This window comes from Myxine glutinosa, chromosome 1 (genome assembly GCF_964187855.1).
Source record: "Myxine glutinosa chromosome 1, kmMyxGlut1.1, whole genome shotgun sequence".
Classification (NCBI taxonomy): domain Eukaryota; kingdom Metazoa; phylum Chordata; class Myxini; order Myxiniformes; family Myxinidae; genus Myxine; species Myxine glutinosa.
In genome coordinates, this window is record NC_136261.1 from 374,697,900 (window position 1) to 374,725,842 (window position 27,943).

Here is a 27,943-nt window from a genome sequence, read left to right on the forward strand (position 1 = left end):
TTGGTGACCTTTGGCCTATGTTGATCTTTTGACCTATTGACCCTAAAAACAATAGGCTTCTTGCTTTTGACCAACTCCACCACTTGGTGAAGTTTCGTGAAGATCGGTTGAAAATTGTGACCTGTAGGTCAGACAAACAGACAAACAAACAGACAAACAGACAAACAGACAAACAGACAGAACCACAAACACAACCGACCAATATACTTGAAAAATCTTCGATTTTGCAAGTAACAAACAGATTTCTGTGAATTAGATGGATTGCTGAGAAATGTGAATGTTAGGTGCATTTTTGGGTAAAAGTTGGGAACCTTACTTTGTAACATAATTAGGGTATGCTGAATTCGATTAACCCGGTTTCCAAGCCAAAGTTTGAGTTTTTAACCTTCTAATTAGCATAAACAAATGGCCACCAAATTGCCATTTTGGACAATTTCTTTGAACAAGCATTTATATATCATGTATATACATGCAGCTCTTTTACCTTAACTTTACAACTTTTACCCCAAAATGCACCTAGAAGCTTAGACATGGCCTTTTTTCATAAATCCGTCTAGTCTATATTATGGTTGGCAATATATTGAAAGAGACATTCAAACTGATATTGAAATTGGACACTATAAAATGCGAAATGGTTTTAATAAGACAATGTTTCATACAACCATTTATTCTAAAATTAAGTCTGCATGGCCATGAACCACAAACATTCAGGAATGTCACACATGTTGTTTTGCCAAACTACATCAAATTCATTCAAGGGGTCTGATCATCACTCTGTTGCTGGCAGGCACACATTGATGTGCACCTCAACTATGAATAGTGACATTTGCAGCATCGAGTCTTGCATTGCTTTTGGCATGCACAACAAATCATCTCGAGGCAACTTTCTTGGATTCGACTCAGTGACATAAGAATAGGCTCTGGTCCTAAATCACCACGTTTCCATCCCATTTCCACAGGTGCTGGAAGGTCAGGTATGGCACAATGAGAATTTCTCCATACCATTGCATGATAGTGTACTCGCATCAAATGGAAATGAAGAGCATCACTTGTCGGTGACATTGCTTCTGGTTTAGCAGTCTTGGAGAACAACATATGTCGTGCTGAATCAACAGAGGTTGTTCTGTGCACATTATATATTCTGCAGACGAACGCTTCTGCAGATTTGATTGTATCCTCTGTGCGTTCACCAATGCCCAAGTTCTTCAGCAGTTTATGGTATTCATTTCCTTTGAATGTATGAATTTGTATGAATTGTACCTTGTATGAATTTGAAGTAGTTTGGCAAAACAACATGTGTGACATTCCTGAATGTTTGTGCTTCATGGCCATGTATACTTAATTTTAGAATAAATGGTTGTATGAAACATTGTCTTGTTAAAACCATTTCCCATTTTATAGTGTCCAATTTCAATATCAGTTTGAATGTCTTTCAATATGTCACCAACCATAATATAGACTAGACGGATTTATGAAAAAAGGCCATGTATACGCTTCTAGGTGCATTTTGGGGTGAAAGTTTTAAAGTTAAAGTAAAAGAGCTGCATCTATATCTATATATTTATATATATATAAAAGAAAGTTTTTGTTTGTTTTTTTTTTTTGTTTGTTTGTCTGCACGCTCTAATCTCCTGAACGGTGAAAGATAGGAGGAAACCTCGCAAATAAAAAATGTTGGGACGGGCCCTGGGAAGGTTATAGGCTAGGTGGTGAGGCCGGTCGAGGCCACCTCAGCAGGCTGGGCCCATTTCGCAATATTAAAAGCTGAACTGAATTATAGTAGTCAATCTTCTACGGCCGCGAGTAAAAGCTGAATTATAGTAGTAAATTCATTCAAAAAGAACTAAAAATGTCTGGACGGGCCCCAGGAAGGTTATCGGCTAGGTGGCGAGGCAGGTCGAGGCCGCCTCGGCCGGGCTGGGCCTATTTCGCAATTAAAAGCTGAGCTGAATTATCGTAGTCAATCTTCTACGGCCACGAGTAAAAGCTGAATTATAGTAGTAAATTCATTTAAAACAGAACTAAAAATGTCGGAACGGGACCCAGGAAGGTTATAGGCTAAGTACTGAGGCCGGTCAAGGCCGCCTCGACCGGGCTGGGCCCATTTCGCAATTAAAAGCTGAGCTGAATTACAGTAGTCAATCTTTTACGGCCGCAAGTAAAAGCTGAATTATAGCAGTAAATTCATTCAAAAATAACCCGGGCAACGCCGGTTGCTTTCGGCTAGTACATGATATATAAATGTTTGTTCAAAGAAATTGTCCAAAAATGGCAATTTTGCGGCCATTTTGTAAATGCTAATTAGAAGGTCAAAAACTCAAAATTCGGCTGGGAACCGGGTTAATCGAATTCAGCATACCCTATTTACCCTAATTATGTTAAAAAGTGAGGTTCCCAGCTTTTACCCAAAAATGCACTTAGAAGCTTATACATGGCCTTTTTCAATAAATCAGTCTAGTCTAAGACAGAATAACAAATGCAACCGATCAATATACTTGAAAAATCTTCGATTTTGCAAGTAACAAACAGACAGGGATGAAAACATAACCTCCATCCATCTTTGGTGGTGGAGGTAATTCGATCAAAAATTAAGAAATTGGAAGCTGAAGAGCATCATAATTGTAGTGGTGATCATACACGACTTTTGAAATGACCTATGAATACTAAATTAGGCTTTTTACGCATGCGGTTAGCGTTTCCCGCTGTTAGCACTGTTAATTTATGTTGTTGACCCGGAACCAAACACTATATTTATAACAGTGGTCAAAACTCCCATTTCTCCCAACTACTCCCACACCTCCCTACATGATTAATAGTAAATATCATCATTTAAACTTACACTGTACAGTGTACATGCACAATCCCCAGATATGTCCTTCCCTTCGATGTTAAGAATAACCTATTCCACATAGACAGTCCATTCACTGGTAGCGATCTGTTGAAGGTTTGTGTGAAAACACATCCCTCCACTCGAGCCTTGCACCAACCCACATGGTCTGGAGTTTGCAGTACGAGCAGGTGTCCGTTTAGCGAGAAGAGAAAGCTCTCCAAGTCTTTCGTGCAAAGCACAGTACTTTCTCTCAGGTATTTTCCAAGTATGTTTGGCTTCTTTCAGAAGTTTGGTGAGCCATTCCAAGGAATAATCCTTATCCTGGACACATAATATGTTATATTTTGCCCCAAACACTTCAGCTTCCTGGTGTTTCTGCACATGCACACCAAGCTTTTTGGGGCGGATTATATAATTGCGAAAGCGCCATATTGGAGCAATGGGAATGATAAAGAAGAACCTAACGGAGATCCTAAAAAAACATCCCGGGAATATTATTGCAAACTAACTACAGGTGGAAGCTATCCTGGACTCGGTGATGATCCTGAAAAGAGTCCTCGGAACAAAACTCTGAGAACTAGAACGGCATTCGGTAGATTGCATACATCCGCCAGGCTGAATGGTATACATTTTCTATCCCACCCTTTTTTCCAGATTTAAATCTGGACTTGAACCAAAATCTAATCAGATTGTCCTTGTCACCTAATCAACTCATTCACATAGTTTGGTCAGAACTCGTCCACAACTTTCTAAAATATTGTGCTATATTACGTTTTTGGCTCCACCTTTCATTGGTGAAGAATCACTCAGAAGTTAAAAAAAAGAATTGGATTTGGATATTCACTAAAATCAAATGAATTTGTCCTTGTCACACACTCAACCTGTCCACTAAGTTTCGTCTGAATCCGTCCACAAATTTTTGAGATATCTTGTTCACAAACAGACAGACAGGGGTGAAAACATAACCTACTCCCACTTTCGGTGGCGGAGGTAATAATCAAACTGATTGAGAAAGCAATGGAGCTCTGGAATACCACGTTGATATTACAGCACTCCGAAGGAAATATCGAAATACCAGGTGTGAAGATAGGACATGGGATCTTCCAGGGAGACAGTCTTTCCCCTCTTCTGTTTTGTCTGGCTCTTGACCCACTTTATATTGTGGAGAGAAGGCACGCACCTTCACAGTGCTAGAACGGCACTGTCCGTGTGATCACGGACAACCTCAACAACGAACAAGGACATGGATACACCCTAACAACCAATAGACGAACATCCAAAGAAATAGGAAAGGTGACACATCTACTATACATGGATGATTTTAAGCTCTTCTCGCCAAATGACAAAAAATTGACAGAACAACTAAAACTAGTAAAACAGTTGCCAAGGACATTCAAGTGGAATTTGGACGAGACAAGTGCACCAAGTACACATTTGTACAAGGTAAACCAACAAAAACAGACAACATAAAAATTGACCTTGAAACAACAATACAGCAGTTAGAAAACGAAGCATCATACAAATACCTCAGAGTAGAAGAGGGTCACTAAATATGTCACAAACAAATGTGCAAAACAATCTGCAAAGAATACCTACATAGAACGAAGTTGATAATGAAAACATATCTCTCCCCAAGAAACAAAATCAAAGCCGTAAACCAGCTCGCAGTACCAGTGTTCCAATATACCTGCGGAATAATAAACTGGCCCCAATCAGAAATCAACAAGTTAGACATCCAACCAAGAAAACTCATTACCATCCACAAAATGTTTTACAAAAACCAGTGCATCCCGAAAATGTACCTGCCGAGACGAGAGTGAGGGAGCCGCCTGTTGGAACTCAACCAGGTGCACAGAGCGACGAGTGTAGGACAAGCTGAGTATGTGAAATGCTCAACAGACTATCAGATGCAATTTGTAAACAAACATGAAAACAACAAACCTGAAAAAGTATCCCTAACTCACCTTCCAAATAATTCCAAAAACAGGTGTGAATAGAAGATGTCGCACAGGAAAATGAAACAGCAACAACTACAGCCCCAACAATTGGAAAAAAGACAAAATAAATATATAAAAAGAAATATCAAGAAATGTATATCAACAACTGAGATACTGACAAAAGAGCAGGGAAACACAAAAAAAATAATTGGACAGAGTGTGGCTAGACAAAGAAGGCTCATTGGAATAGCTAAGAAGAGGTCAGCTCAACTGGGACAGAGAACGAATCATAATAAATGCCCAAGATCAAGGACACTACACCAATTGATTTAAAAAGATGGCGGGACTGAGCCTGACGGACAAGTGTAATTTCTGCAAGACAGAAACATAAAGTACTAGTCACCTGCTCTCGAGATGCAAAAAACTATTATCAGAACAACGTTACACACAACGGCACAACAAAGTATGCAAGGTGATTCATTGGCATTTCTGCAAAAAATTAAACATCCCAGTACCAGAAAACACATGGAAACACAAACCAAGGGCAATGATTGACCATGAGGACGTCATGCTCGCGTACGACATGATTATTCCATCGAGCGTGAACATGGAAAACAAAGCATTGCGTCCGGACATTGTACTCAGGAACAAAAAGAAAAAGACAGCATTGATGATTGAGATATCAGCACCCAGCGATTTTGGCCTAAACACCGCAGAAATCAAGAAAATGACCAAATACCAGGACCTCAAAAATGAGGTCAAGAGATCTTGGAAGCTGAAGAGCATCAAAATTGTACCAGTGATAATTGGAGCAACAGGAATGATGAAGAAGAACCTCACTGAGATTTTAAAAACCATCCCCGGGAATATCACCACAAATGAACTACAACTGGAGGCAATCTGGGGTTCGGTGACTATCCTGAAAAGAGAACTTGGAACAAAACTCTGAAAAGGTTTGAACAGCTTGGTCCATGAACTGTGATCCCTTGCCGAAGCAGAGATGGATACTTTGGATCCTGATAGGACCCCGTTCCACCTCCTGAAACCCGCAAATGGAGATAACAACCAACGTCACACACACCAGTACAAACGCCACGTACGTCACAGATCTCCTCTATAATAGGTGTAGATCGGGAATCTTAACCCTAACATATCTACATTATAAGAATACTAAAGAAATTCTTTTGTGGTATCTTTTTTCATCAAGGGAGCAATGTTTCTGTCCCTGGCACCTTCGGTCTCCCATCACAGGCCATTGTGGTTAATAGTTTATTTTATTGGGCTTCTGTCTGTACCGCGAGAGCACACATCACGACATCTCTACAAGGAGTTCCATAGGTTAATGGTGCTGTTTGCTGATGCAAGACAGGACCTGCTGATGGTTCCCCGGTAATAAAAGGCAATAAATGATCACTGCAAGAAGCAGAGCAATGGAAGCCAGTGCTTCCCTGCTGACATTGAGTCACATTTCACCTTTTAAAAGTGAAATGTTGGAGCGTTCTTACGCTCCTGGGTGTGAAAAAGATTGCTCCTCTAACAAAGAAGGTCATTGGCTCGGTGTAGCTCCCGGTCTCTGCCCTCCTCCCCAAAATAAACTTTTCTTTATTCCGTTAAGGTGTTAATGCAATGTTCTCCCGTGACGTCATGTTCTAATGTCTCGTTTTGTTCACAAATGACTGATGGGACATGGAGTCGGGAAGATCCAGGGCAACACTCAGATCCAACATATCAACCACCGAGCGGTGTTCTTCAGGGACTGTGCAACCTTGGGTCTTAGCATATGCATGACCCTAACCCCAACCCTAACCCTAACCCTAACAACCCTTCGGTGTGATATGCTCCCTTTCCTCTTGGGAGGTAATCAACAGCAGGCCACAGTCCAAGATGAAGACCACCAGGTGGTCGAAAAGTTCGACATGAGCCTTGCCTGTTGGGCAGCCCTACACACTGTATAATTATGGTGGTTCCTTGATCTTCTGCGAAACGCTCTATTCTATTGCTAAGTCGACCGTGAACTTCACTCAGAAATGCACAGACCCCGAGGCCAACATATGGCGACTAAAGGCAGACTCAATCGAGCTCAAAATGTTACCCTCAAAGCACATTTTAGAGACGTGGGCTCGAAGGCCTCGCCAAGCAATCCAAGCACAGCCACCATGCATGGCAAGGCTCCTTGGCGGATGAGATGAGTGTAAAAAAGTTCATGAGCCATGTGTGAAGGCAGGGTTCTTTTAAAGGTGGCGATCAACACTAACACTAACTACCCACCCTTACGGGTTCTTTTAAAGATGGCCATCGACACTAACCCTAACTACCCACCCTGATGGGTTCTTTTAAATGTGGTCATCAATCCAAACCCTAACTACCCACCCTAACTCTAACTACCCACACTAACCCTAAACCTAATGGGTTATATTAAACGTGGCCATCAGGCCAAACCCTAACTTCCCATCCTAACTTTGACTACCCACCCTAACCCTAACTACCAAACCCTAACCATAAATACCCACCCTAACCCTAACTACCAACCCTAACCCGAACTACCTACTCTAACCCTAACTACCAACCCTAACCCTAACTACTCACCCTAACTCTAACTACCCACCCTAACCCTGTCTACGCACACTAACCCTAAATTCCCACCCTAATCCTAACCCATAACTACCAACCCTAATCCATAACTACCCACACTAATCCTAACTACCCATTCTAACCCTAACTACACACCCTAACCCTAACCTTAACTACCCACACTAACCCTAACTACCCACCCTAACCCTGACTACCCACCCTAACCCTGACTACCCACCCTAACCCTAATCTTAACTTCCCACCCTAACCCTAACTACCCACCATAACCCTAACCCTAACTACCTACCCTAACCCTAATTTTAACTACCCACCCTAACCCTAACTACCCACCATAACCCGAACCCTAACTACCCACCCTAACCCTAACTGCACACCCTAACCCTGACTACCCACCCTAACCCTAACCCCAAATACCCACCCTAACCCATAACTACCCACCCTAGCTCATAACTACCCACCATAACTCTAACTACCCACCATAACCCTAACCCTAACTACCCACCCTAACCCAAACTACCCACCCTAACCCTAACTACCCACCCTAACTCATAACCACCCACCCTAACTCTAACTACCCACCATAACTCTAACCATCCACCTTAACCCCAAATATCCACTCTAACCCTAACCCATAACTACCCACCCTAACCCAAACTACCCACCCTAACCCAAACTACACACCCGAACCCATAACTACCCACGCTAACCCAAACTACCCACCCTAACCCAAACTACCCACCCTAACCCAAACTACCCACCCTAACCCAAACTACCCACCCTAACCCAAACTACCCACCCTAACCCATAACTACCCACCATAACCCAAACTACCGACCCTAACCCAAACTACACACCCTAACCCATAACTACCCACCCTAAACCAAACTATCCACCCTAACCCAAACTACCCACCCTAACCCAAACTACCCACCCTAACCCAAACTACTAACCCTAACCCTAACCCTAACCCTAACCCTAACCCTAACCCTAACCCTAACCCTAACCCTAACCCTAACCCTTAGCCTAACTACCCACCTCCAAAATTCCGCATTCTCTCCAGTCCCTCCCTGCCCTCTCTCTTCTCCATCAATTTGCTGAAATACATACAAAAGTTTCTCTCTCAACAGTAAACAGTGCGAGGTGTGTTTGCGTTGGAGATGCAATTACAGTGCCCCCTTTTTAAATTATTTTGAACCACCTGCCAGTCCATTAATTAATTAAAAGAATACTACGAGCCATTTGATATCACCATCATTAGGGATGAAGGATTACAAAAACAAAACTCCCATGAACACCATTACAGCAGTTTGCACTGTGCAATTAGGGCAAAGGGAATTATTCCAGGGTTATTATACCAGGAGGTTCTACAGATGATTAAAACAAAACGACAACACCCGTGGTATTAATGGATGTTATAGGTTTTCATTGGAAGACTGGGCTGCTAGGAAAGCCTAGAGGTAAGCACAAAATGGACTCTGAGCTGTCTACCCTGGGATCAAATCCCGACCCAGCTGTAAACTTCCATCCTGGTGATTCACAGGCAGGGTGATTTATCAATTTGAGTGCCGTCCTTCGGATGGACGTTAAACCGGGTGTCCCGTCTGCTGGAATTAGTCGTGGACGATAAAGATCCCATGGTGTCCTTCGTGAAGAGTAGGCGACCTACCTCCGGGACCCAGCCTGGAAATAAAATGCTGTCCTAACCCCAGTCGAACTTTAGGCCTGGACAGCCAGTTCGTTATTGTGGCTGATAAAGAGAAAAAAAGAAGAAAGTGGAAGAGAGGGGAGAGAGGTTTGGCAGGTGGTTTAGAAGGTTGAGTAATGTAGGAATTCCGAACATCGATTTGTACTTGCACAATTGGTAGTGTTTGTACAGTTGGTGGTGTTTGTACAGTTGGTGGTGTTTGTACAGTTGGTGACGTTTGTACAGTTGGTGGTGTTTGTACAGTTGGTGGTGTTTCTACAGTTGGCGATGTTTGTTCAGTTGGCGATGTTTGTATAGTTGGCGATGTTTGTATAGTTGGCGATGTTTGTATAGATGGCAGTGTTTGTACCGTTGGCGGTGTTTGTACAGTTTGTACAGTTGGTGGTGTTTTTACAGTTGGTGGTGTTTGTACATTTGGCGATGTTTGTAGCCTATAGTTGGCGATGTTTGTATAGATGGCAGTGTTTGTACCGTTGGCGGTGTTTGTACAGTTTGTACAGTTGGTGGTGTTTGTACAGTTGGTGGTGTTTGTACAGTTGGCGATGTTTGTTAAGTTGGCGATGTTTGTATAGCTGGCGATGTTTGTATAGATGGCAGTGTTTGTACCGTTGGTGGTGTTTGTACAGTTTGTACAGTTGGTGGTGTTTTTACAGTTGGTGGTATTTGTACAGTTGGTGGTATTTGTACAGTTCCTGAGTTTGTAGGCCTACAGTTGGTGTTTTTTGTACAGTTGGTGTGTTTGTATAGTTGGTGGTATTTGTATAGTTGGTGGTGTTTGTACAGTTTGTGGTATTTGTACAGTTGGTGGTATTTGTACAGTTCATGAGTTTGTACAGTTTGTTGGTATTAGTACAGCTGGTGGTGTTTATACAGTTGGTTGTATTTGAACAGTTGGTGGTATTTGCACAATTGGTGGTGTTTTCTCCAATTTCGTTCGGGAACTTGAAAGTATTTATTAGTCCCCTACCGGTGTACACCGGAGGGGACTATAGGTTTACACGCCGTCCCTCCGTCCGTCAGTCTGTCAGTCCGTCAGTCCGTCACGCAAAGAACAGTTTTCCCGACTTTTTTTCTAAACGCTTAATGCTAATGATTTCAAACTGGGCACATGGTTTCCTCATGATAAGTTACAGATCAAGTTCGAACTTCACGACGTTTCGATCATTTTTGACGAAGTTATGGCACTTTGTACTTTGGGAATTCTGATAATTCTGATGATCCTTAACTCAGTGCCATTTTAAGTTTTAATTTCCTTTAAAAAAAGATTTTCTCTGCAATAATAGGACCGATTGAGATCAAATTTTCACCGTAGGGGGGGACTACGTCTGTAGAATATTTTAATGGTAATTATGACATCACACGTCACGTGGTTCGGCCGCCATATTGTTTTTTGTGAAAACACGAAAACCCCTTTTTCTCTGCAACGGCTGAACAGATCGAGGCCATACTTTGCAGGCAGGAATCGCATACCCATGACGAACAAAAAAGTCAGCGAGCATGACGTCATGCCTCACATGGTTTCAGAGTTATGACGTTTTTAAGCATGAACCTTTAAAACCGAGCCCCTCCCTCATTTTTGATCCAATCGAGGGGAAACTTCACAGATCTGTTCAGCATGTCAGTCTACTGAAATGTCCTTTTGGAATTTGTGATAGGGCACGTGGTTTGGCAGTGTATCGTTAATTAAACGAAAATATTTTAAAAATGGATATCTCTTGTTTCAATTAAGTGTCAATTCTGGTATTCGTGGAACTATCATGTTTGTTATCCAAAAATGAAGGCATTACACACTCGTGTAGTTGGTGAGCAGGAATGGCTCGGGTCCAATGTTGTGATCATTTTAATTTATTTGCACAAGATCCAAGGCTCGTAGTGGAGCTGCCACATACAAATACACACCTATACACACAAACACCCACCTAAACCACATGGACATTCAGACGATTCCATGAGACGCAGCACAAGACTGTTGGACGAGCCAAATACAGCCAATGAGCTTGGAGGAAGTGTCATCACTTCCTGAGGCACACTGGATACAAGTGACGCCACGACATTGGCATCTCTTTTCTCACCGCACTCAGCAGGGCATTTCCTAAAGAGGAATTTTATCCTCCACAAAGATGCTAAACTATGGAGTTGTCCGTGTTCTATCCTTTTACTGTCATGACCAAAATTATTGGCATCCTTGTAACTTTTTCAAATAATGCACCATTTATTCCAGAAAATTGTTGAAATAAAAAAATCTTTTGGTATCCACATACAGTCACATGAAAAAGTAAGTACACCCCATGTAAAGTTTTGACTTTTTCAACATATTTTAACTATTTGATCTTCATTTCAACAATATTGACAGATAAAGGTGATATAATATAACAAATATCATGAAACATTTACATTTTGTAGTCCATTGTGTAATTCAAATAAACATAAATGCAAATTTCGCATGTTGAAAAAGTAAGTACACCCTTGGCTCAAATAGGTGGTATTGCCCCCTTTGGCAGAAACAACCTCAAGTAGGCGTTTCTTATAACTGTCTACCAGTCTCGGACATCGACTGGGAGAAATTTTTGCCCACTCGTCCATGCAGAATTCTTTCAGCTGTGCGATGTTTGAGGGGTTTCTTGCATGCACAGCTAGTTTCAAATCCCCCCACAACATCTCGATGGGATTTAGATCCGGGCTTTGACCTGGCCATTCTAGAACCCTCCATTTCTTTCTTTTCAGCCATTCCTTGGTGGATTTACTCGTATGTTTAGGGTCATTGTCATGTTGCAAGGTCCACCTTCGGTTGAGTTTCAACTTTCCGACAGATGGCCTCACATTATCCTCAAGCACCGTCTGGTACAATGAAGAATTCATAGTGGATTATATGATGGTGAGCTGCCCAGGCCCTGATGCAGCAAAGCTGCCCCAAACCATAATATTTCCACCCCCATGCTTTAAAGTTGGTATCAGGTTCTTGTGGTCAAATGCTGTCTTTGGTTTTCGCCAAACATGTCTTCTGGTGCTGTGGCCAAATAGCTCTACCTTTGACTCATCTGTCCAGAGCACATTGTTCCAGAAGTGCTGTTCTTTGCTTAGGTGTTCATCGGCAAACTTTAGTCTTGCCCTGATGTCTTTTCTGGACAGCAAAGGTTTCCTCCTGGCACACCTCCCATGTAGATCAAATTTGTGCAGCCTCTTTCTAATGGTAGACTCAGTGCACTTTGACATCAACAGTGGCAAGAGCTACCTGTAGGTCCCATGATGACATAATGGGGTTCTTAGAGACTCCTTTCAGCAACTTGCGGTCTGCTCTCGGGCTGAACTGGCTGGGGCGGCCTGGCCTGAACAAGTTCGCAGTTGTTTGGAATCTTCTCCACTTGTAGATGATCTTCCGGACAGTCAAATGATTGATTTCAAATTGTTTGGAGATCTTTTAAAATCCCTTCCCAGACTCGTAGGCATCTATAACCTTCTTTCTGAAGGCCTCAGATAGCTCTTTTAATCTAGGCATAGTGACGCCGCACACTTCAACAACAAAGAGCAAACCAAACGAAATGTCTGAAGTTTAAATAAGACAGGTTCCTCCAAGATCCTCTCTAACGATGTTCTAATCATTTGCCCCTGAGATGGTGCACCTGATTCTAATTTTAGGTATTTGAAGTTGTGATAAATGTAGGGGTGTACTTACTTTTTCCACATGCGAAATTTGCATTTATGTTTATTTAAATTATACAATGGACTACAAAATGTAAATGTTTCATGATATTTGTTATATTATATCACCTTTATCTGTCAATATCGTTGAAATGAAGATCAAATAGCTGTATGTTGAAATGTGTTGAAAAAGTCAAAACTTTACATGGGGTGTACTTACTTTTTCACATGACTGCATGTATTTCTTTGGTTTGCAGTGGGACAAAACAAAAAAAAAGCTGAAAAAATTATTAAATCTTCACGTATTCCACACAAAAATAATAAAATGGCCCAGACAATATTATTGGCACCTTTCAGAAGTTGTTGGAAATAATTTGATTTCAAGCAGGTGATTCTCCTTTACTTTGGAATTGAACTCACCTTTGGTGAGTTACAGGTCCCTGCAATATTAAAATGACACATTCAACCAGTTTAAATAGAGAAAAGAAGACATTCTCTCTGTTTTGTGTCACTGTGTGTACCGTAATGAGCATGGATAAAAGACAGAAAACCAGAGAATTGTCTGAGGAGGTCAGACACAAGACTATAGCCAAGCATGGACAATCTCAATGCTACAAGTCCATCTCCGGAGACCTTGATGTTCCTGTGTACACCGTAGGCAATGTTATCAGGACGTTTAAGGCCCATGGTACTGTAGCCAACCTCCCTGGAAGCAAGATTGGCCGCAAGAGAAGACTTGACCAAAGATTGCAGCGAAGGATTGTTTGAATGGTGGAGAAAGCACCTCGATCAACTGCCAAACAGATTCAAGCTGACCTTCAGATACAAGGTACTACAGTTTCAACTCGCACCATCCATCGCCAACTCAATGAAAGGGGGTGTTCTATGGTAGGAGACCCAGGAGAACCCCACTGGTGAGAGAGAGACTTAAGAAGGTCCGACTCGAGTTTGCCAAAATACAACTGAAAAAGCCAAAATCCTTCTGGGAGAATGTCCTGTGGACAGATGAGACCAAATTAGAGCTTTTTTGTAAAGCACATCACCTCTATGTTTACAGAAAACAAAATGAAGCCTTCAAAGAAAAGAACACCTACCCTACTACAATCAAACATGGAGGAGGTTCAGTGATGTTTTGGGGTTGCTGTGCTGCCTCTGGCACTGGGTGCCTTGAATGTGTGCATAGCATCATTAAATCAGGAGATTACCAAGGCATTTTGGAGCGCAATGTCCATCCCAGTGCCAGAAAGCTGGGCCTCCGTCGAAGGTCATGGGTCTTGCAGCAGGACAATGACCCCAAACACACTTCAAAAAGCACCCTGGAATGGTTCAAGACAAAACGCTGGACTGTTCTGAAGTGGTCAGCAATGAGTCCAGATCTAAATCCCATTGAACACCTTTGGGGAGATCTGAAAACAGCCTTTGGGAGAAGGCTCCCTTCAAATCTGGGAGAATTGGAGCAGTTTGCACAAGAAGAGTGGGCCAAACTGCCAGTAGAGAGATGCAGGAAGCTAATTCATGGCTATAGGAAGCGCTTGACTGCAGTTATTTTGTCCAAAGTCTGTGCTACCAAATATTAAGTCTCGGCTGTCAATAATTTTGTCAATGCCATTTCTTTTTCTTTTTTTTATTTGAAAGGATATATTAAGTTCTGAAACAAAAACAAAGGTTCTGTAATATTAACATTGAAATAACGAATTGTGGAGACGAAATACTTTTGTCAATTTCAACTTATCTTTTGAGAAAATTGTGAGTTATTTGAAAAAAGTGCAAGGGTGCCAATATTTCTGGCCACGACAGTACATACTGAACACCAAAGGAAGATAGCATGAGCTTTTGCCATTTTTTAACTCTTTGGTACGACTTGGCTGGGATTTGAGCCACTGAATCCCCAGACTCAGAGCAGACAATTGTGGTGAGGCAGTTGCCCTGAAACAACTTGCCTTTGCCTCTTGGAAGGCAAATCCAAATGAAGGCAATCTCAGTTCCTTCTACCAAGCTCGGAACAAGTGTGTGTCTACCCTCAGGGGTGCCAGGAAGCACTATCTCTCCTCACTCAAGAATGAACTCTCAAACCTGTCTCCTTCCTCCAAATCCTGGTGGCATCTGGTCAAATCCGTTTCTGGTGTTTGTTCCCCCTCCATCCCCTCCCTTACCTCAAATGGCGACACAGTTGACACCGCACGTGACAAAGCCGAATGCCTCAACTCTGTGTTTGCCTCAAAATCTTGTGTCCCAAACCCATCTCTCTCTGTTCCCACCTTTCCCAGTCGAACCCAACTGCTCCTGGACTCTGTGTCCTTCTCTCCTGACAAGGTGGAGAAGTTTTTGTCAAACCTCGACTCTGATTCTGCAACTGGACCAGACGGCATCAGCCCACGGGTCCGAAAATCCTGCTCTGCCGCTCTATCTCACCCTTTTTCTGTTCTTTTCACCCTCTCTTTTGCTCAAGGTCATCTGCCAGCATCTTGGAAATCAGCAAACATTACCGCTTCACACAAAAAGGTGCAAAAACAGATCCTTGCAACTACAGACCAATCAGCCTGCTCCCAATTATCAGCAAAGTCATGGAATCCATCATTGCTTTGGATATCAAATCCTTCCTCTTCTACAATGGCTTCATCTCTGATCATCAATTTGGATTCAGACCAGGCCATTCTACTCTGGACATGCTGATTCTGCTGTCTCAACAATGGTTGGAGGTCCTCAATGCCAAACAGGAAATCAGAGCTGTCTCCCTTGAAATATCACATGCTTTTGATACGGTCTGGCACCCAGATCTGCTCACCAAACTCTCCTCCTATGGTATCCATGGAAATCTCCATTCATGGCTTGCGGACTTCCTCTCTGGTCATGGGCAACGTGTGCCTCTGAATGGATTTCTCTCATCTCCCCTTCCTGTTCTGGCTGGAGTTCCCCAAGGTAGTGTTCTGGGCCCTGTGCTATTTCTGGTCTTCATCAAGGATCTCTCGGACTCTCTGGAAAATCCTCTCTATCTCTTTGCTGATAAGTCCACTATCTGCCGCTCCATTCCTCAAACCTCAGATCGGCAGTCTGCAGCCTCCTCACTCTCTGCAGACCTGGACAAAATCACAGACTGTTCAAACAAGTGTAACATGTCTTTCAAACCTGACAAATCCCACACTCTTACTATGTCTCTCTGAAAAGACCGACTGGAAAACCCTCCCATCTACTTTCTCAACAATCCTCTCCAAGAAGTTCTGTCACTCAAGCTTTTGGGTCTCACTATCTGCCATGATCTTTTTTGGGATAACCACATTTCCAAGCTGGCCTCCAAAGCCAGTCGCCGACTGGGCATCCTCCATCGTGCGAAGTCCTTCCTTGGCACACCTGAGCTCCTCACCACATACAAGGCTTTCTTCCGCAGCTCAATGGAATACTGTTCCCCCCTCTGGGTCGGTCCTGCCTCACAGCTAGCTCGGCTTCACGCTGTTGAAACCAAAGCTTTCAGAATCATTGCAATCTCCTGCGATGAAGCAAACTCCGAGGGCCTTTCACTCACTCACCGCAGGCAGGTTGGTGGTCTTTCTGTCTTCTACCGACTCCTCTCCGGCCTTGCTCCCCCAGCTCTCTCTGTGCTCTGTCCCCCTAATATTCCTACATGTCGCACAAGATCTGCCAGCAACCCTCTTATGGTTAAACTGCCAAAATCTAGGCTCACTGCTAACCTTCACTCTTTCATTCCCTTTTTCACCCGCCTCTGGAACAAACTCCCCCACTCCCTTCAATCCCACTCCTCCCTCCAGGTCTTTAAAACAGCTGTTCACCACCATCTCTTATCTTCCCCCATCCAAAACCTTGATCTTTTCTACCCCCGCTATTTCACCCCAGATACATCTTTTTTTGAAATTCCATTTTCTTTCTTGGAAGTCCTTGCAGTGTTGATGTGTTTTGTACCTCTCCCACCTCCCACCAAGCCCTCCACCTCCCACATTTCTCTCGATGTCCTTGCTCTCAAATGTTGTGTTTGTGTCCTTCCCCCTCTCTCCCCATCTTGTGTTCCGCTCCCCTTCTTTTGTGTTTTATGTGTCAGTTGCCTTTTTGTGTGATTAATGTTCGCTCTTTCATGAGCCTCGAACTTTTATACAAAAAAAAGAAGAAAAAAAAAGAAGATACATTCACCATTACACCACTGAGTCTGGTCAGTTGAGTTGTCTCTATCAATAACTGAGAAAGTTGTTGTTGAGCATCATTCCCCAGGTGTTGTGTCCTCCAAGAGTCACATGACAGGTCACACCCTCTGCCGATTAAACTCAGTAATTACCCCCAACTCCTCCCCTCACCTCTCTGTACAAGGAGACTTAACACCTGGTTAAGTGCCTGCACAGGCCCGACGAAGTCCACTCGGTGGTTGAAATGTCTCCTCCACTGCAGGGCAGCTGTACTTGTTGTTAAATATTGTTAGTCCACAAGTACGAAGCGCAAAGCAAGGTTAAGTAATAGGTTCGTTTACTCTGTCTGGCTGTTGAAGAATATCTTCATTTAAGTTGAATTTCATATTTTGAACACGAGCACACAAATCTGAACATGAACCTTCAGTCCAGCAGTACTTTGGCTCGGAATTCTGCAAATTCTACGGAATCTTGGCCCGACTGTACATGTGCACAGAAGAGTGAAATACTATTTTTAGTCTGTCTGCCTGTTTGGAAGTCAAACGAAATTGAAAATCATTCCAAACAGGAAACGTACTGTTTTTAGGGACATCATAAAGGACACAAACAACAGGCACAAATAATGAATATACATGTTAGATAAGGTGGTGTAAAAGAGGGTACATCACCGGTGACAAACCTCTGATTCAATGTTTTGTTTCATTCGCCAACCTTTAAACCTTTTCTCTTATTTCAAGTGTATTATATATTTGAACCCTGCAGAACACAAATCGCCTTGTTTACAGGGATGGGGGGAGGGGTAAGGTGATGGGGGAGGGGTAGTTATGGAGATTAGGGGTGGGGTATCAATATGAGTTACCTTACAAGGAACTTAAATGCAGGAGGAGGCCAGCCCATCATAGTCTGTGCTAATATTGCCAACCTATGGTTTCCATTATTGCCAACCTATGTTCTTAGGAGGAACCAAGTAATGCTCTAGAAAAGTTCATATAAAGGAGCGCCAATTTGATTCATACACCTGCATGAAGAAGTAAATGTATTTTATTTGTCAGATGAAGGGCGCCCCTTTATATGAACTTTTCTAGAGCATTACTTGGTTCCTCCTAAGAACACAAGGGTAGTCCAGCAGGCACACGAGATTTTTTAAATGTCCTTTCTTTTCTATTGTTCGGCATTTTCTATAAGCTATGCATTTTACCCAAGAATGCCCCTTTTCTATACTTTGCAACATTTCACATACCCTTATACAGACTTGGCATTTAATATGGAATATATTTTTTTCCTTGACTTAGGTTTACTTTCTGAACTCAGTATATCAATCTGGTGAGTTTCTTTTACCCTTCGGTGATGTCTTTGTTGAAAGAACCATGTCACTGATTGTCTTTCGCAGCAAGAAGTCAATAACAGGATTATATCACAGGTGGCGTGACAAAATGTAAGGACAGGTACATTTGACGATTGGCTTCACAATCGGGTATATAAGGGTTGTTGTGTTCTGTATTAGTGGAAAACAACTGCTGCACGTCTCCAAAAGTTATGGCCGCTTCCTCTGGAGATGGTCCGTCAACTTGACAATGCTGTTTGTCATGGAGTGGTGGCTTTACGAAATTCTGGCATGAAACAGCGTGCTATTGCTTGACAGTATGGCATCACTCAAGGTCAGGTGTCAAAGATCCTGAAACGAAATGCTCAGAGGGGTGTCCCTACTCCAATACTGAGGCCAGGACGTCCACGCAGAACCACAAGGAGAGATGATCGCCAGCTGCACCGGTTAGTCTGCAATGGCCGTACCAAGTCAGCTAATCGGCTTAGGGCTGAGTGGCAGCAACTGACAAATGTGCATGTATCCAGAAGGCTAGTCAACCAACGACTGGTTCAAGCACGCTATCGTGCCAGGCGTCCCCTGAGAAAGCCACTCCTGACCAGACAACACAGCCAGCGCCGATTGCAGTGGGCCAGAGAGCACCGTCAATGGCAGCCAGGACACTGGAATCACGTGACCTTCAGTGACGAGTCTAGATTTCTGGTCTATCGTCAAGATGGCCGTGTCCGAGTGCGCAGACAAGTGCATGAAGCCCACAACGAAGATTGTATAGTGCCAAGAGTCCAAGCTGGAGGTGGTGGCCTAAGTCCAAGCTTTCTTGCTGACCATGGTGTGGAGCATATGGAGTGGCCTGCCATGTCCCCGGATATGAATCCGATAGACAACTTGTGGGCAGAATTAACGTGTCAAATCGACAACTTGGACCAGCAGCCTACCTCGTTGCGTGAATTGCAGCAGACTATTGTCACTGCATGGCAAGCGATTCCTGTCCAAACCTTGGCAAATCTCGTGAAGAGCATGCCTCGACGTGTACGTGCTCTCCTGAATGCTCGTGGGGGTTACACGAAGTACTGAACTGTAATTTTACTGTCCGTAATCCCAGTCATAATTTAGCTTTTGTCTTTGTTGAAATTTTTTTTGGCTAATGTGCACAATAGAGAGATACTTCTGGAAAACGTACAGAAGTTTAACACAGTACTGTCCGTGAATTGAGTTCGATATCAGTTTACATCACTTTCAAGGATCAATTTATTTGTTTCGAAATGTCAAATGTGGTTTTTATTTCTTTTATAGGTCACATTAACAAAATCTAGAATAGTTTCAACATAATTCCAATGAACTTTTGGTTCTAAGTCATCTTGAAAAGTAAGTTCACCCCCACAAAAAAAATATTCCATATTAAATGCCAAGTCTGTATAAAGGGGCCTTTTCTAGGGGGAATTTTACCCAGGAATGTACCTTCTTTTTTATAGGTTGCCCTGGCATTTTTCACAAGATACATTTTAAATACAAACAAAATGCATTTGTTCATCGTACAAGACTGTATTCAAGGTGATACAAAAGACCGAAAAAAATGTAAGGGGAAAAAATATTCAACCCAGATGGGATTATGAACCTGCAATACCCAGTTTGGAGTCTGATGCTTTATCCATTAGGCCATTGAGCCAGCATGTATGAATTTTAAAAAAAGACCGAAAGTCTAACAGCGGCGATAAGTTTTACTTAAAGAACTGAGGGAAGATCTATTAGTGGGGCGGCTTAGCCCAAATATTCAAAAGAATTGTGCATTTTGTGATACAAGCACCAAATTTGGCAAAAATGTACATTAATATGTTGCGAACATTTTCAGATATTGGGCCACTTGAAATTCCGTAATTTTTTTTTTCAAATTTTTTCAAATTTCGTAATTTCAAATTTTTCGGGTGACACCGTCACAATTTCGGTCTTCGAGGCCGGCCGATAGGCAAAGTGTGACCGGAAGGGATGAGGTTCTCCTGACCACGTGGCCCTCGATCTGGGAAGCGAGAGGCGTTCCATTAGTGGACGCGCCCCTCACGCCCGACTTTTGGGCGGCCCCGGCAGGCCGTTTGTTTTGACGTTCCGTGACAGGCCCCGCACCCCCACCTCCGGGCCGACCGGAAGCTTGTGCTGAGTACATCATACCTGAACAACTCAGTGAGGCAGAACACAGCAGTGCACACCAGGGTGACCCCTTCAGTGCATAAACCAATTAACCTGTCCACTGCAGGGCATATAGAAATGAAGTTATTTTCTGCATATAATAATAATATAAGTTCAGTTCTATATAACAATTTCTGTTATCACCACTACCACTACAACTACCACTACTACAAGCTTTGTCTGGAATTTTGTGGACTAACAGACAAACAGACATACAGACAAGCTGGGATCAAAACATTACCTCCTTCCACCATTGAGTGTAGAGGTAAACATCATGGAAATTATATCATGCCCTAGATTTAATTCATGCTTACCCGTGTATTTGCTTCACTGGTTCACAAGGTCTTTTGCATACATGTAATTCAGACTCTCGTCTTCATTGCTGACCACACAATGTTCGCAACATATTAATGTACATTTGTGCCAAATTTGGTGCTTGTATCACAAAATGCACAATTCTTTTGAATATTTGGGCTAAGCCGCCCCACTATATCGGCCGGCCTCGAAGACCGAAATTGTGACGGTGTCACCCGAAAAATTTGAAATTACGAAATTTGAAAAAATTTGAAAAAAAAAATTACGGAATTTCAAGTGGCCCAATATCTGAAAATGTTCGCAACATATTAATGTACATTTGTGCCAAATTTGGTGCTTGTATCACAAAATGCACAACAGGTTTGCTATGCTGCTACACTATATGGTAATTTATATACCCCACAATTGTTGGGTTAATAACATGCTGTAAAAAAAACCGAGGCGCGTTCCTTACTTCCGCAGTTGTTAGTTTCGTACACCACTTATCATTGATTCATTGGCCATACACTGCTTCAATCAATTAACTTTGTATTCACGACATTGGGATTAAAGTGTTATGGTTATATTTACTATATTATTGTTATTACTATTAGGAAAACGATAATACTGAAACGATACAATACTGTATAAAGAAACCTGGTGCTTAATTTGTCTGAAGCGGTCCGACGGGTAGGCGTAAAGCCTAAGGCCTATACGTACCATTTTGTTGCAAGAGACGTAACGCCAATGCTTTTGATATTTGATGGTCATTTTAACAATTGGTTTGTTTGTGTTTCACACTGAATGAAAAACGTGAAGGTGGAGCACGGCGATTGTGATATATGACAGGTTCGACGATATGTTCGGCTTGAACGAAATTGGAATCAAAATGGCGGTTTGTAGAGATTCAGCTGCCATACCACCATAATGACATCAGACGTAATCACATCACCGTGTCAAGTAACCAGATCCTCAGCTCTGATTGGTAACGTTTGAGGGGACATACATACATACAGATGGGCAAACACTCTTCCAGACGGCTTTGCCCTATGGGCTAAGCCTGTAAAAAAATTTTTAAAGGGGCATAAAGTGTGTATATATATATGAATATTTACATATATAATATACCAGTAGAAGCCGACAAACAAATCTTCAGTCCCCATGTTAAAGGTGCATACAGAAAAGCGATGCCATATAAAGGGAGGGGTACTTTGCGCCTCCCTTTGATTATTCAAGATGATATAAGATACTTCAAAAAGTAAGAAGAAAAAAATATTCAACCCAGATGGGACTTGAACCTACACTCTCCCAGCTTGGGAGTCTGATGCCTTATCCATTAGGCCATTAAACTAACACATTAGATTTGGGTAATAACATTTTGAAGAGTTATAAAGTATGTATATATTTTTATATATTTATTTATGTATATATATTTATATATATTTAATTTTAAAGCAAAAACTATAGCACTTAGGAGGAATTTGTTTTGAAAGCCATTAACTAGACCTATTGGCCGATGTATATTCCAAGTTCCAGCTAGTTTCAATGTATAGTCCTTGAGATATGAGCGCGAACATATTTTGGGCGGACGGACAGATGGACGGACACCAACGTGATTTCGAGGGTTTACTAAATAAAACTCAAGAATGTGGAAACAGACGTTGCAAACATTTTGAACATATTACCTCAATGCACAAAGCATTTACTTCTGAAATTTGCAGCCGATTTTGTCCAGTCGAAGCCGACAAACAAATCTTCAGTCCCCATGTTAAAGTTGCACACAGAGAAAGATCCCTTATATAAAGGGAGGGGCGCTTTGCGCCTCCCTTTGTTATCGCTTTTCTCCCTATCTCTCAATGGTGAAGAATCACTTCAAAAATTAAATAATTATCTTATCCGAATCCATATGCAGATCTCCACCAGAATCGAAGCGATTTGGTCTTGTCAGACACCCAACCTGTCCACCAAGTTTCGTCCAAAACCGTCCACAACTTTTTGAGATATCTTGCTATGTATCGTTTTTGGCCCTATCACTCAATGGTGAAGATTCACTTAAAAAATTCTCGGATCCGAATCCGGATCTTCACCAAAATCTAATCATTTCGTCCTTGTCACATACCCAACCTCTCCGCCAAATTTATTCGAAATCCGTCCACAACTTTTTGAGATATCTTGTTCACAAACAATCAGACAGACAAACAGACAGGGGTGAAAACATAACCTCCAACCACCTTCGGTGGCGGAGGTAATAACTAGAAAGCATCTGAAAATGCAAAGCCCATCCGTGTCCATTTGTATTCAGACATCTTCTTCTTCCGTATGCTCAAAATAACGAAAACAGTTAAAAAAATACAAAATGAAAATTGGTGATTTTATGCAGCCTTGACCTTTGAGCTTTAGATCTAAAAAAAGTAATTAATTAGCTTCGAGCTTTTGATTGGTGAACCAATTATGTGACCCAATATTCAGATTCTTTAACTTTCACCTCAATTGGAGGAAAATTGATGATTTTACAACATTGACCTTTGACCTTTTGATCTAAAATAAACAATCAGCTTCTAGCTTTTGATTGGTGAACTAATTATTTGACCCAATATTGAAGTTGTTAAAATTGCAGGTCAATCGAATGAAAATTGACGATTTTATGTGACGCTGACCTTTGACCTTTTGACCCTTTTCACAAAATCATTATTTTCCATCTCCATATTATCATAATGAAGGTTTTGGTGGAAATTTGATGACAATAGCTCAAATGGTAAAAAGTTATGGCCCAGACAGACACGCACACACAGAGACAGACAGACACGCAGAAGCGATTGCAAAACCCCGTCTCCTGGTGCGCAGGGGACAGGCTGAAAAAGATAAGAAGAAGAAGAAGATATCAAAGTGCTTATATGAAAAGAAGGGATGTGGAGCACAAGAGTGATGGGTTAAATGCCCTTTTTCCACGTCTCTGTTTATTTGCATCGTATATCCTTACGAAGTTCAACGATCAAACTTCAATCTTTAACCATTCCTGCTGACATGCACCCAACCCATTAGCCAAGCTTTCTTCATCGCCATGAAAACACCCAGAGTTAATGCAATGGCTCATAAAATCATAAAAAGTTAGGTTTAATGGACTTTGTCATAAAACGTAAGTGTCGAAAATGCAATAGTACAACGTTCCTGAGGGATGGATTCGATCTGAGATTTAGGAAAGCTTTTATTTCAGTTGGCATCTGAGCACTTAGCACGTAGTACGTATCTGTTAGTTCGGCTGGGAAGGTGTCCAGCTACAGTCAGGGCCTGTCATCTTTGGCTACCTGAGTTAGGGTCACATCCCAATTGTTCAGTCCTTTAGTCGACTGTCTCCTATTTTCTTTGCTACTTATATAAAAGTACAATGGTTCCTCCTTGTCCTGCATGTCTAAGAGCCTAGGCATTGTATAAGAAAAGGACTCCAGCACAACAGTGCCAAACACAATAAAACGTAGCACTTCACCTATCTTCAACAATCTGCTGACTAGTTGTCAGGGTTGTTCAGAAAAAAACTGCCAAATAAGTTTTGTTGGAGCATGAACTGATAAGGGAGACTTTGGCCTTATGAGCGACTGTTCCATTATTGCTCGTAACATCTACAGCTGCCCTGCCGAAACAGCTTCATAAGTCTTGAGAGGCCAACACACGCCACTGCTGCTCTGAAGGATTCATTGATGCTCTCACGGGTGCTCTGGTGCTCTTTCCCACTCCAAGAATCTCCTTCGCCTAACAGGTAACTTTCCCTTTGTCATGTAAGCAACCACCTGCATCACATCAATATCTGAATAGTTCCACCAAGGAAAAAGTCTCAAGGTAGAAAGTTCTGTTATAAATATCCCAGAGGCATACTTTCCACACTAGAGTATCCATCGTGGAAGTCATCGTGTTCCTTCGGAAAGTCTGATAACAAGTCAAGAAGAAAGTTATTTCGATATGTTGAATGGAAGATGTCTCCGAGAAGGACTTATCAGTCACGTCCTCAACTTACGCTACATTGTCTCGTTAAGAAGCTTTGCTGAATGTAGTGAGTATCAAAAGAAGACATTCCTCCATCCTTTGTCATTCCAATTTCTCTGCACTCACACTGAAGAAGTGATCCTGAATTCCCATAATTCCCCAATTATTGCAAGTAATTGGTATCTCCAAAATATCTACCTTGATGTATTGGCGGATTCGCATACAAGGTTGTATTGAAGAAGGAATTCCAAGAATCTCTCTACAATTTCAACCTTTGGTCTTATGGACCTCTTCACATAAGCTCCAGTGGAGTGATTGGAGCTGATGAAGTTGTGATTGGGATGGAGGTGGGTGGTGTTAGAAATTATATCCTATAACGACCTGAAAATTAATGGCATCCTCAAATGGATGCTACCTTTATGATACATGGACTTGAGGATTTTTCCCCATGCCACTTTGACATAATTATTATGGTTCCCAGAGGCATTAAGTGTTTTGTCCATGGTATCCCGCTTTTTGAAGAATAATTTTTCCATTGTTTAATTTTTTTTTTAATTACTTAATTTTTCATTTTTCTGTTATTTGATTTTTCCCCCAATTTTTAATTATATAATTTTCAATTACTTTATTTTCAAATATGTAATTTATTTCCAATTTTTAATTCCTTTTAATTTTTCAATTATGAATTTGTTCAATTTTCAATTCTTTAAATTTTCAAATATATATATTTTTTCAATTCTCCATTATTTTAATTAATTTTAATTTTAATATGGATTATTTACAATTTTTTTTAAATCATTTTTAAATTTAGATTTTTTTCAATTTTCAATTGTTAAAATTTTCAAAAATAATTTTTTTTCAAATTCTTAATTATTTAATTTCCTTTTTTATTTTCATGTGGATTTATTTCCAATTTAAAATTATTTTCATTTTTCAATTATGATTTTTTTTTCAATTCCCAATTATTTTATTTTAATTTTTATTTTCATCATCCATGATGTACCAAAAATAATTATCTTATTTTTGCATTATTTATTGTTATTTGATTTTCCCATTGTTCAATTTTTATAATTATCTTGGTTCCCGGTACGAAGTGTTTTGTCTTGGTGTCCGTGATGTCCCGCTTTTTGGGAATTTTTTTTTTTGTAAAGAAACGCTTTTTAGCTCACCTGGAACGAAGTTCATGGTAGTTTATGCGATAGTGCGTCATCCGTCCGTCAGTCCGTCAGTCCGTCCGTCAGTCCGTAAACACTTGAAACTTCTTCTCCGAAACCGTGGATGGGATTGCGAATAAATTTGGCACAAATGATATTTGTTGTGTTGTGACTAAAAATTATTCGGGGAATTAAAAAAAAATCGGTGTCTAAGGGGGTCTAACGGGGGGTCAAAGTTGATCCAGGTTTGACCCCCAAAATAGATATTTGCTTTCTTATCTGAAACTACACACACAATTTAAATGAAACTTCACCACAACCTTCACCACCATTGCTGTACCAAAGTTTGTTCACGGCATTAAAAAGAATCTGCCCCTTTAGGTGTCTACGGGAGAGTTGCCCCCCAAAATCGGTGTTTGCTTTCTTCTCAGAAACTACACACACAATTCCGATGAAACATGACTACAACCTTAACCACCCGTGTTGTACCAAAGTTTGTTTCTGGCATTTAAAAAATCGGGGTCTAAGGTGTTCTATGGAGGGGCTTGCCCCCCAAAATAGGTATTTACTTTTTCTCAGAACCTACACACACAATTTTGATGAAACTTCACCACAACCTTCATCATCCATGATGTACCAATGTTTGTTAAAGGCATTAGAAAAATTGGGGTCTGAGGAGGTACACAGGGTGGAAGGGGGAGGGGTTTCCCCCCAAAATAGGTATTTTTTTGTTTGTTTGTTTAAAGTCTTATGATTATGTTAGTATGATTCTACATGGTGCCCTGTCTTCCAGCAACCATTGAAATTGGTTTAAAATACCTTTAGTCAGTGCAGTATACTGTTTATTCTACCAGGTGAGCGCCAGGTGTATTGCCCTTATGTTTTTTCATTATGAGGTAGAAATTCAAGTGCTATCAATTGGCAAATATTACCAGTTGGCTAAACCAGGAACCATCAGGGATCACCGATCGCATCCTGCCAGTTGCTTTAAATTATGTTCCCCTCTTTTCCCTCTTATTCCACTAGTTCTTTATTTTATGGCTCGTTCCTCGTTGGACATATATTGATTGTTGCTTTGTTTATGTTTTGCCTCATTTTAAATTTGCTTTCAGTTTGTGTCATCATGTTACAAATGTGTCTGAGTTGCTTATCTAGTATAGTGTCGCTCAATGACATTGCGTGACAGTAGAAAAGGCAACTGCATACTCTGGGATTTAGTGCTCTTGGTGTTTCACACACAGTGGATATCCAGTTGGATACTTCAGGATATCCAGAATCAGTTGGCAGACTATGAAAATATCCTAACGTGTCTTTGTAGTACATTGGACACTCCATAATTTAGCCTTAGGGTTATGCATCAATATGTGCTGATTCTCAATTATTAAACAAAGTGTATTTTATATGAAAAGGAGCCAATGTGATTTATTAGCCTGAATGTGTTTAATTCCATTAGATATTGGAAGCATGCTCAGCAAAGGACATTTCCGTTTGTACGTGGATTGGAGGTCCCTGGGGAAGACCAGGTATTGTAAAACGAATGGACAGCAAGATAGCTCATTTGGTCGAGTGCTCGTTTATGAGCTTCCTGGCCTAGGATCTGTTCCCAGGAGAGTCTAATTCCCTCATTGAGCAGTACTTGGAGGGGTGCTGCCCCCTCAGTAACATGTTGTCATTTCAATAAGGATGCAAATCTACCTGCCCTGTCTGTCTCCATTTAGGTTGTGCAAAGATATTGGGAAACGTTCCTCCAGGAAATCTGACTGTTTGCATAAAAGAGGTCAAACATATTCGTCCAATGTATATCAGAGATGGTCAATCCCATTTATACAGTATTTGGAGGCGACAGCAACCAATCCATAAGAATGACGTCCATCTCAAATTCCTCTAACTTGTCTATTTCCCACAAACCCTATAAGTAGTCTTATAATGACCCTAAATCATCCCATCATAATGTGGACGCACAAGCATTATGAAGACATCAATAACCCAGAGCTACTGATGGGGATCCTGGGATGTCTTCTGCCTTTCCATGTGATGAAAAGTCCTCAAGATTGTCATTCCTCCATATACCTCCTCATTGTTGCCACGTTTTTCAATCACTGGTAGACCTGAAAGATTGCTTTGATACAATCGTTCATCGGATATGTCATATACTGGAAACATGTCGGAGTAATTTAGC

General features: G+C 41.4%; 1 protein-coding gene across 1 annotated transcript in view; it reads left to right on the plus strand.

The window, feature by feature from the left end:
• Positions 1-24,107: 24,107 nt before the first annotated feature.
• Positions 24,108-27,943, plus strand: part of CD36 (CD36 molecule (CD36 blood group)) — a 168,160-nt gene continuing 164,324 nt past the window's right edge. Inside the window, exon 1 of the mRNA XM_068101145.2 lies at positions 24,108-24,386. The gene's annotated coding sequence lies outside the window, so the exon portion shown is untranslated. The remainder of the gene's footprint in view (positions 24,387-27,943) is intronic.